Here is a 10,494-nt window from a genome sequence, read left to right as displayed (position 1 = left end):
CTCCTTTCTTCTTGCTGCGGCAGAGAGGTTTTATGGATGATTTGGATGTTTTTCTGGTTCGGGAATGGATTTAGGAAGGTGAAGGGTTACGGCAAGGATTGTGGAAGGTGTATGGAGGTGTGGATTGATGGTTTGAAGTGGCTGCAATGGTGGGAAGGTGGCTGGAATGGATGAAGAAGGCTGCGGCTTAGGGGTTTTTGGGTGATGGTGGCTGCGGCAAGGGGAGAGAATGGGATGGTGGCTGCGGCAAAGGGAGCTTAGGGTGAATGATGAAGAGAATGAATGAAAGAATAGGCTCTAGGGTGAAATAAAGGGTACGGCTGAGATGTGGAATTAGAGGGCTTAGGGTGAATGGATGGGAGTTGCGGCTGAGATGCTTTTGTGGCTGAAATATGAAGAATGAATGAATAATCTCCCTAGGGTGCGGCTAAGTGGTGGAATACCTAGGGTTTTCAGAAAATCCAACCCTAGCTTATTTTTATTAACTAAAATTAATTCAAAGGCTGCTAGAATTAGGGAATAAAATCAGAAATTAAAAGGGAATTGATTAATAGGTGCGGCTAGGGTTTATTTCAAAGGGAAATAGGTTTAAGTTCAGAAATTAAAGGGAAAGTGGCTGCAAGGTGCGGCTGAGAAGAAGGGTTAGGGTTTAGGTGCATAAAATGGGACAAAAATGCCCCCCTTGCACGGCAAGGGAAGGGGAGAAGGGGAAAGGCCACGGCATAGGTTGAAAAGTGGGCTAGGGCCTTTGTCTTGTGTACTAAAGTGCATACAAGGCCTACAAAGTGGCTAGAAAATACAGACGTTTAGATTAGGAAAGGTTACCAAAACGGGAAACCTAGGGTTAACTTTCCTACTTCAAGTAGGAATCCTTGTTGGAGTAGGAATTCATCGTTGGAGTAGGAATTCATTGTTTCTTCAAGTGTTCAACTCATTCATTCCTCTTTTGCTCCAAAAGACTCCAATTTGCATCTTCTTGCACACTTTGGCCTTATAATCTGAAAATACACAAAAGTGACTTTAAACACTAAAATAACTAAGGAAACACAACATAAATGCACGAGAACAAGCTAATTAAGTCGCATGAATATGCTCCTATCAAATTCCCCCACACTTAGCTTTTGCTAGTCCTCGAGCAAAACAAAACAACTAAAGAAAACAAAACGAAACAAAACAATCAAAACATAACCTAAACCTTCCAACGTTTGCCTCAGGGATTTCCAATGAAACATGACATGTCAAAGATCATTACTCACATAGCTTTTAGTCTTCCTTCCCCTCAAGCACATACTTAATCATAGTCACCATTCACTAGTTCGCATTTAATCAATTAAAACACATTTTGAATGTAGTAACATGCCTTAGAGAATTCCCTCAATTCCTCACTAGTTATGCACTCAATTTTCACTCAAATTTTCCGACTACACACCTTACACTAGTTATATGTGAGAAGATTGATGTAAACATGAAAGACTAGTACTCACATATGTTATAACAAAGAACGCAATTTCTGGAGTAATAAAACATGTTTAGATATGATCTCATGAATGGAATGCTACTACTTAGATGCGAGAACCAGTGACACCATATGCTCATACCAAATTCAAACTCCACAAAATGAAATGCACACACTCAAGATAGAAGTCAAGGGTTGTAACGGGGCTTGGGGTATTGGCTAACAAGGAAAGATAGGGATAAACAAAAGTTCCTTAAGCAATAGCAAGCAAAGTAATGAAATTGAGACTTAGAATTCACTTAGAATGCAGAAGTCAACTTTTAGACAAATAGGGGAGATTCAAACAACTCTTAGGGCTTAATTCATTGTTTTGGGCCCTTACTTCAATAAACCATACTTTGGAACTCTTTTTTCACCTCTTTTCTTTCTTCTTTTTTTTTTCTTTTTTTTTTTCACAACTTTTCTTTTTTTTTTTCTTCTTCTAGCCGTGCCTATGGCACATAAACTCACATAATTACTCCTTCCCCCACACTTATTTTCTGCAACACATTAATCAAAAGGAATTCATTTTCAGTCATGCTTACTGATAGGAGCATATTTAGGCGACTTAACTAGCTTATTCTTGTGCATTTGTGCTATTATTTCTTAGTTAATGTCGTATTACAAATCAATTTCGTGTGTTTGTAGGTCCTATGGGGTAAAGTATCAAGAAAGTGCATTTTGGTGCATTTTGGAGCTATTTTGGACACTATGTGGATAGCTTACATATGGGCTAACATGGATGGACGAATTTGGACTTCAAGAAGTTGGAAATGTGATAAGAAGAGGAAGGAACTAAGCTAAGGACAAAGTGGATAAGGAGGGAGCTCAAAAGAGGAAACATTATCCAAAACCTTATCCAACATTATCCAAAACATTATCCAAACCTTATCTCATCTTATCCTATCCAAACCTTATCATGTCTTAATCCTAATTGCAAGGGGACCTAAATGGATGATTCTAGAACCTATTTCTAGAAGCATCCTAGTCTAGAAGGCCCAAATCAGACACAAAAACCATTCTTTCTAGAAACCCTAGAAAAGTGGCGCCCCAAACCTTTCTAGAAGGCTTTACCTTGCCTTGCAAGCCAAGCCAACCCTTCCCACCCTTGTGCCGCACCTTCCTAAGCCCAATTCCCTTTGGATTCTGATTTCTAGGGCCTAATCCTTGTGGATTTGGGTATACAAATCAGTTTATAAAACTATGTGGGCCAAAACCTCCTCCTAAGTGGATCTGATTAACCATAGCCGAATTCTAGGGCCCTAATGCACCAAATCTGTTAAGTCTAACCCTAATCTACTTAACCCTAGGACTATATAAACATAATTTCAGCCAAAAATTCGTACACCCCCTTATGCTATTCAGAAACCCTTGTGCCGCACCTCCATTCTCCATTCTAAGCCTCCACGAACCTCCCTACACATCCATACACTTCTGCCGCACCCTTCCCCACCATAATCAACCATCCTCCATCCCTCTAAACACGAAAACACCATAAAAAACCCCCAATTCCATCATCCACACTTTGTGCCGCAAGTTCTAGGGAGGAGAAGAAGTGCCGCAAGCAATCTACAACCATTGGAGAGTTTCAGAGTTCTTTCTTCCCTTGTTTCGTTTCCATGTTTATTTTAATTTGCTTTTCAATTGTTATGAACATGTGTAACTAAGTTTTTCTTAGTTAGGGGTGAATTCGAAACCATGGGCATATGTTTTATATGATTTGATTTCCTCCAGATTTTGTTTCTTGAATTGTGGATGTGATTTACTTAATTGATTTATTGAGAACTTGTTCTTGTGTGTTGATTAAGGATGCATACTTAGTTTGCATACATGAACTTGATGCTAGGATATAAGGAAATCTCACCTAATCGTTATGACCTTATATTCATAAGTAGTGGAAATCACTAGTCATGATTGTATTAAGTAAATTCTAGGCAAGAGTATCATGCAATTCATAGTTACGAATGCCTAGTCAATGCTTAGGGTTTTCAAAAAGCTTAATGATCTTTGATTTTATCTCTATTATGCAGTTCATATAGGGAATTTGATAAGAATAATTTGATTGTCGATGCGTATTCCATCCAATTCAATGAAACTAGGAAAATCTGAGAGTTAATTTGTGCTTTTCACAATTAATTTGGGGCATTGTCATTCATGATTTAAAAAGAATGAAATCTGGAAATCAATTTATGTTACATATGTGCATGTGTGGAGAAGAACCCCCTAACTAGCCTTTTTCCCATTCAATTCACCTAGTTTAGTGCCTAATCTGTTTAAATTGCAATCTGTCCATTTTAATTAATTTCGTCAAAAACTAAATCCCCCTTTACTTTAGTGTCCAATTTAGTTAGAAAGTGTCTTAGTTTGTGTTTCTAAGTGTTTTGATTCAAGTTATTACCCAAATTCGTCCAAATTAGTGAAAGTGCTCAAAACTGCCCAGAAAGTGTTTTTAAGGCAGTTTTGAGTGTTTTGGTGCTGTTTTGAGTCTTTTGGTTTGTTTTAGTGTTTTAAGTGTTTAGTTTTGCATTCTTTGAGTCTAGTTTAGTGTTTTAACCTTTGTTTTGTGTTTTTAAAGTCAGTTTAGAGTTGATTAGCATCCCTAGTTAATCCCCGGTTAGAACGATCCCTACTTGCATATATACTACAATTGTCACAAATAGGGTTTAATTTGTGTGTTAACATAATTTTCACATCACTTACTATGCTTCAAGAACAAGGGTATGGATGGTCCTAATCTAGGCTAGGTGAGGATAATATGGGTTAACAAAGAACATGGGCTAACATGGCTCAATGGGGTTAAACTTAAACACATAATGAATGAAAGGCACACGGCTTATTTGGCTTTGATGGTGTGATAGGAGCATATTCATGCGACTTAATTAGCTTGTTCTCGTGCATTTATGTTGTGTTTCCTTAGTTATTTTAGTGTTTAAAGTAATTTTTGTGTATTTTCGGATTATAAGGCCAAAGTGTGCATGAAGATGTAAATTGGAGCCTTTTGGAGCAAAAGAGGAATGAATGAGTTGAAGACTTGAAGAAACGATGAATTCTTACTCCAACGATGAATTCATACCAAAACGAGGATTCCTACTCAAACAAGGATTCCTACTTGAAGTAGGAAAGTTAACCCTAAGTTTTCCGTTTTGGTAACCTTTCCTAATCTTAAACGTCTGTATTTTCTAGCCACTTTGAAGGCCTTGTAGGCACTTTAGGACACAAAACGAAGGCCCTAGGGCCCTTAAAACCCTTTGCCGTGCCCAATCCCTTTCTTTCCTTCCCTTGCCGTGCAAGGGGGGGTATTTAGGTCCAATGTCATTCACTTAAACCCTAGTTCCCTCTCCTAACCTAACCCTAGCCGCACCTTGCAGCCATCCCTTTTTAATTTCTGATTTTATTTCCTAATTCTAGAAGCTTTTAACTTAATTTTAATTAACCAAAATAAATTAGGGTTGGAATTTCAGAAAACCCTAGGTATTACACACTTAGCCGCACCCTAGGGCTGCTCTCTTGATTCACTTTCCATATTTTTTCAGCCACACACCTATAAGCCGCAACCATTCTCTCCCATTCTCTCCCTTCAATATGCAGCCACCATCACCCAAATTCTTCTCTGCCGTGCCTTCCCCCTCCATTCCAGCCACTCCCCACCATTGCCGCAGCACTACCAACCCTTCCAGCCACCTTCCACACCTCCATACACCTTCCTACCACCTTGCCGCACCACCACACTTCCCTAAACCCATTCCCAAACCAGAAAATCATCCAAAAACCACCCACACCATCTCTGCCGCAGCAAGGAGAAGAAGAAAGAGGAGTTTAGACGCGCAGAAATTCAAGTGGATTTGTTGGGCGTTCTAGGTGTAATCAATCTTTTAATCTTTATGTTTAAATTCAATTTTAGTTCTCTTTCTGTGAACATGAGAGGCTAAATCCCTAGATAGCTAGGGGGTGATTCGAAACCATGTTTATGCTTGCAATATGAATTGATTACCTTTGGTTGGAATTTCATGAGTTGTGGATTCAATTCGTTTAACTGTTTGATTGATAACTTATTTGTGTATGTTTATTGAGAGTGCACGCTTAATTTCCATGCATGAATATGATGCTAGAATATAAGTGAGTTTCACCTAATAGTTACGAACTTATATTCACAAGTAGTGGAGGTTGCTTATAAACAATCGCGTTAAATGAATTCTTGGCACTAGTTTCATGCTCATCATAGTAACGAATGCCTCGTCAACACTTATAGTTTTCATGTTGCTTAATGATCTTTGATTGTATCTTTATTGTGCTTTTCACGTAAAGGACTTTTGGAGAATGTTTTGAATTGTGTATGCGCTGTCCCATCCAATTCACTAACTTAAGGAGAACTTGAAGGTTAATTTAAGCGGACCTAATTAACCCGGGGTGTTGAGTTTCATAATTCATCGAAAGACCAACTGAAAATCAAATTGTATGCAAGTGTGACATGTGTGGAGAAGAACCTTCTAGCTAGCATTCCATCCATATTTTCATCAAATTCATATTTAAAATCTGTTTGAATTACATTCTGTGCTATTTGTTTAATTTCGTCAAAACCTCAATCCCCCTTTACTTTAGTGTCCAATTTACTTAGAAAGTGTCTTAGTTTGTGTTTCTAAGTGTTTTGATTCAATTTATTACCCAAATTCGTCCAAAATAGTCAAAGTGCTCAAAACTGCCCAGATTGTGTTTTTAAGGCAGTTTTGAGTGTTTTGGGGCTGTTTTGAGTCTTTTGGTTTGTTTTAGTGTTTTATTGTTTAGTTTTGCATTCTTTGAGTCTAGTTTAGTGTTTTAACTTGTGTTTTACGTTTTTGAGTCAGTTTCCAAGTGATTTTGCAATCCCTCCTAATCCCCGGTTAAGAACGATCCCTACTTATTGATGTGAGAATTATACGCACACAAATTAAACCCTCTTTTTATCAATTGTAGTGAAAAATGTAAGTAGGGATCGTTTTGGACCGGGGATTAGGAGGGATTGTTAATCACTTGGAAACTGACTCAAATACGTAAAAAAAAGTTTAAAACACTATACTAGACTCAAAGAATGCAAAACTAAACTTTAAAACACCAAAACAAACCAAAAGACTCAAAACAGCACCAAAACACTCAAAACTGCCTTAAAAACACAATCTGGGCAGTTTTGAACACTAGACACAACTTTGGACGAAAATTGGTTTTACTTTGACCTAAGACACTTAAAAACACAAACTAAAGTGATTTCTAACTACTATGACTCAACAAAGTAAAGGGGGATTGGTTTTGGACGAATTTAAAAACAAAACAAACTTTTTAAATTAGAACAGATCGTAAAAACGAATTTGATGGAGTTGAATGGATGGGAAGCTAGCTAAGGGGTTCATCTCCACACATGTTATACTTGCATAATAAACGATTTCCAATTGCTTTTCAATAACCCATGAATTCTCAACGCCCCAAGTTAATTAGGTTCGCTTAAATTAACCTTCAGATTTTCCTAACGTTATTGAATTGGATGATTGCATACGACAACCCAAAACATTCCCCACCAGTCCCCTACATGATTGCATAATAGAGATACAAGCAAGAATCATTAAGTTCTATGAAAACCATAAGCATTGACGAAGCACTTGTTACTATGATTGCATGAAACTTATGCCAAGAATTTACTTAACGCGATTGAGATCATCAACCTTTACTACTTGTGAATATAATTCCATAACGATTAGGTGAAATTTCCTTATATCCTAGCATCCAATTTATGCATGATAATTAAGCGTGCACTCTCAACCAACACACACAAATCAATGTAATTCACATAGATAAGTAAATTGAATTCACAACTTATGAAACGCAATTAGAAGTAATCAAATCATATCGCAAGCATAAACATGTATTTCGAATCCCCCCCTAGCCAAGGGGGGGTTTAGTTCCTCATACGTACAAGACAAAGAGAAATAAATTTAAACATTGAAATCAAAGGAGAGGAAACACCTAAATATTCCAGCCACTCGAACTTGAATTGCATGAACTTCCAAGCCCTCTTCTCCTCCTCTTTGTTGCGGCACAAGGTCTAAGGACAGGTTTTGGGTGGTATTTGTATAGAGGAATGGATGTGTGATGGTAGGGTAGTGTTTAGGAGGGATGGGATGGTGCGGCAAAGCTTAAAACTAAGGAGAAAGGTGTTTGGTGGCTGCGGCAAGGGTGTGGAGAGGGTTGGACGAATTTCTGGAATGAATGAATGTGTATGAGAGGTGGTGCTCTGATCTAGGGGTTAATATGAGTATATATAGGCACCTAAAACCCTAGGGTAATCAGATATGGACTTGAATAACCCAAATCCACAAGGAAATAGGCTTAGAAATCAGAAATTAAAAGGGATAATGCTTCCTAGGTGCGGCAGGTAAGGATATGAGGTGATAAGGCTTCTAGAATGCCTTGCAAGGCAAGGGAAATCAGCTTTCTAGAAGGGATAGGTGCGGCACTAAAGGATAGGGCAGATTAGGGCTTCTAGAAACCCTCTAATGCCAGGAAAACTCACGGCAAGGATGGATAAGGGTTCTAGAACAAGGATAAGGTTTCCTAAATGGATAAAGTGCCCTAAATGGATAAGGACTCCTCATTGCACATGGAAACTTTGCCTATTAGGATTAGGAAACCTTGTCTTTGTCATTCCTTCTTCATCTTGGACTCCTTTTCCTTCTTGGTCTTGGAAAACTTCTTTGTTGCTTCACTTGAGACCATTTGGATTTTGACTTTCCTTCATCAAGTAGGAAACCTTATTTGAGTAGGAATCTTCATTCTTCTAGGAATCCTAATTCAACTAGGAAACCCATTTTAACTAGGAATCCTAATTCAACTAGGAAACCATCTTCCATTTAGGGACTTTCCTACTTCAACTAGGAAACCTTGCTCAAGTAGGAATCATCATCTTCAAGTCTTCAATTTCGTCCATCCTCTTGGCTCCAAGCATATGATGTCCATTCCAAGCTCTAATTTGCTCCAAAAGGCTCCAAAATGCATCCTTTTGCATACTTTGCCCTGGAAACCTGAAAACACATAGAACTAGCTTAAAAGACTACTTTACTAAGGAAAAACACTATAAATGCACAAAACAAGCTAAACTAAGGTGCGTAAATATGCTCCTATCAAATTCCCCCACACTTAGCTTTTGCTAGTCCTCGAGCAAAACAAAATGAAACAAAGTAAATAAACGAAGTAAAACGAGTAAAACACAACCTACACCTTCCAACAATCGCCTCAAGGATTTCCAATGCACATGACATGTTAAAAATCATCATTCCCACAGATTTTAGCCATCTTTACGCTTAAGCCTTTACTTAATCATAGTCACTACTCATTAGTTCACAAATAACCACTTAAAACATGATTCTGAACGTAGTAGCATGCCTTAGAGAATTTCCTCAATTCCTTACTAGATACGCACTCAATTTTCACACAGATTTTCTGACTACACACCCTATACTAGTTATATGTGAGAAGATAGATGTAAATATGAAAACGAATGCTCACATATATGTATGACAAAGAAGCACTTTCCGGAGTTAATAACATGTTTAGATATGATCTCATGAATGGAACGCTACTACTTAGATGCGAGAACCAATGACACCATATGCTCGTACCAATTTTGAACTCCACAAATTGAAACACATAACACTCAAGATTAAAGTCAAGGGTTGTAACGGGGCTAGGGGTATTGGCTAACAAAGAAAGGTAAAGGATAAAACAAACGTTCTTTAAACAATAGTAAGCAAAGCAATGAACTTGATACTTAGAATTCACTTTAGAGTGCAGAAAATGACTTTAAACACAAAGGGGAATACACGTGCATACTTAGGGTCAAATGCAAAGTTTTGGACCCTTTCTTCAATAACCAACAACTTAGAGCTCATTTTATGCTCTTTCAACTCCTTTTCATACTTTTCACAACTTTTTCTTTTTTTCTTCTTATTTTCCACGAATTTTTTTTCTCTCTCTCTCTCTTTTTTTTTTTTCTTTTCTTTGCCGTGCCTCATTCAACACTTTGGCACACCCATATATCAAGAATCCTTCCCCCACACTTGTTTTCCGCAATGCAATGATCAAAAGGAATTCATCTTTGAGTTATGCTTTTACTATGCTTCAAGAACAAAGGTATGGGTGGTCCTACTCTAGGCTAGGTGAGGATAATTGTGGGTTAACAAACAACATAGGCTAAACGAGGCTCAATGGGGTTAAACCTACAAAAACACATGCATGGAATGATGGCTTTTTGGCTATGGTGGTAACTACTAACTTCATCTTGAATATGTGTTATGCAATTCGATAACATGTTTTGAATGAAATTGGCATGAGTTCTAGTATTTGGAACTAAATGATGAAACGCCTTCTAAGTAGTAACCAAGCAAAAGAATAATGAGATCATGCAACGACTTTAGAAAACAAGAATGCACAGATTTTAACTCTCCAAATAAACGTTTAGGCTCAAGTCTCACAAGGTTGTAGCATTTGTTTGAGTTCCTTCCTTCAAGCATGTTACAAAAACTAATTTTTTTTCTTTTTGATTACATGTGAAGTCATAAGTTATAACCACAACCAAGCATAAACAAAGAGTAAATCAAACTTTCATCCATGTTAATCATTCTCTTTAACAGTCATGCAATTACAAACCGAATCCTCATCATTGTGTTGGAAGGTGACCTAAGACGCAAACAAACACACAAAAACAACTTAAAAACAACTCTTTTTGGGTTTTTCAAAACTATTTTGTAATTTTTTTGAGATTTTCGGATTTTTAGAACAACAAATACTAAAACACACCAAAACAGCCTAAAAACACCTAAAAACAGCAAGAAACAACATTTGAAATTATGGGTGATAAAACCCTACGAATTTGCATCAAAACACTTTGGTTACCCCCCCACACTTAAATCAAACATTGTCCTCAATGTTTCAAGCATAGACTCACACAATTAACAAACAAACAAACAAAACAACAA

Source organism: Pyrus communis, chromosome 5 (assembly GCF_041283825.1).
Source record: "Pyrus communis isolate YQ-2024b chromosome 5, ASM4128382v1, whole genome shotgun sequence".
NCBI lineage: Eukaryota > Viridiplantae > Streptophyta > Magnoliopsida > Rosales > Rosaceae > Pyrus > Pyrus communis.
The sequence above is the reverse complement of the archived record's forward strand: the minus strand, read 5'-3'. Positions refer to the sequence as shown.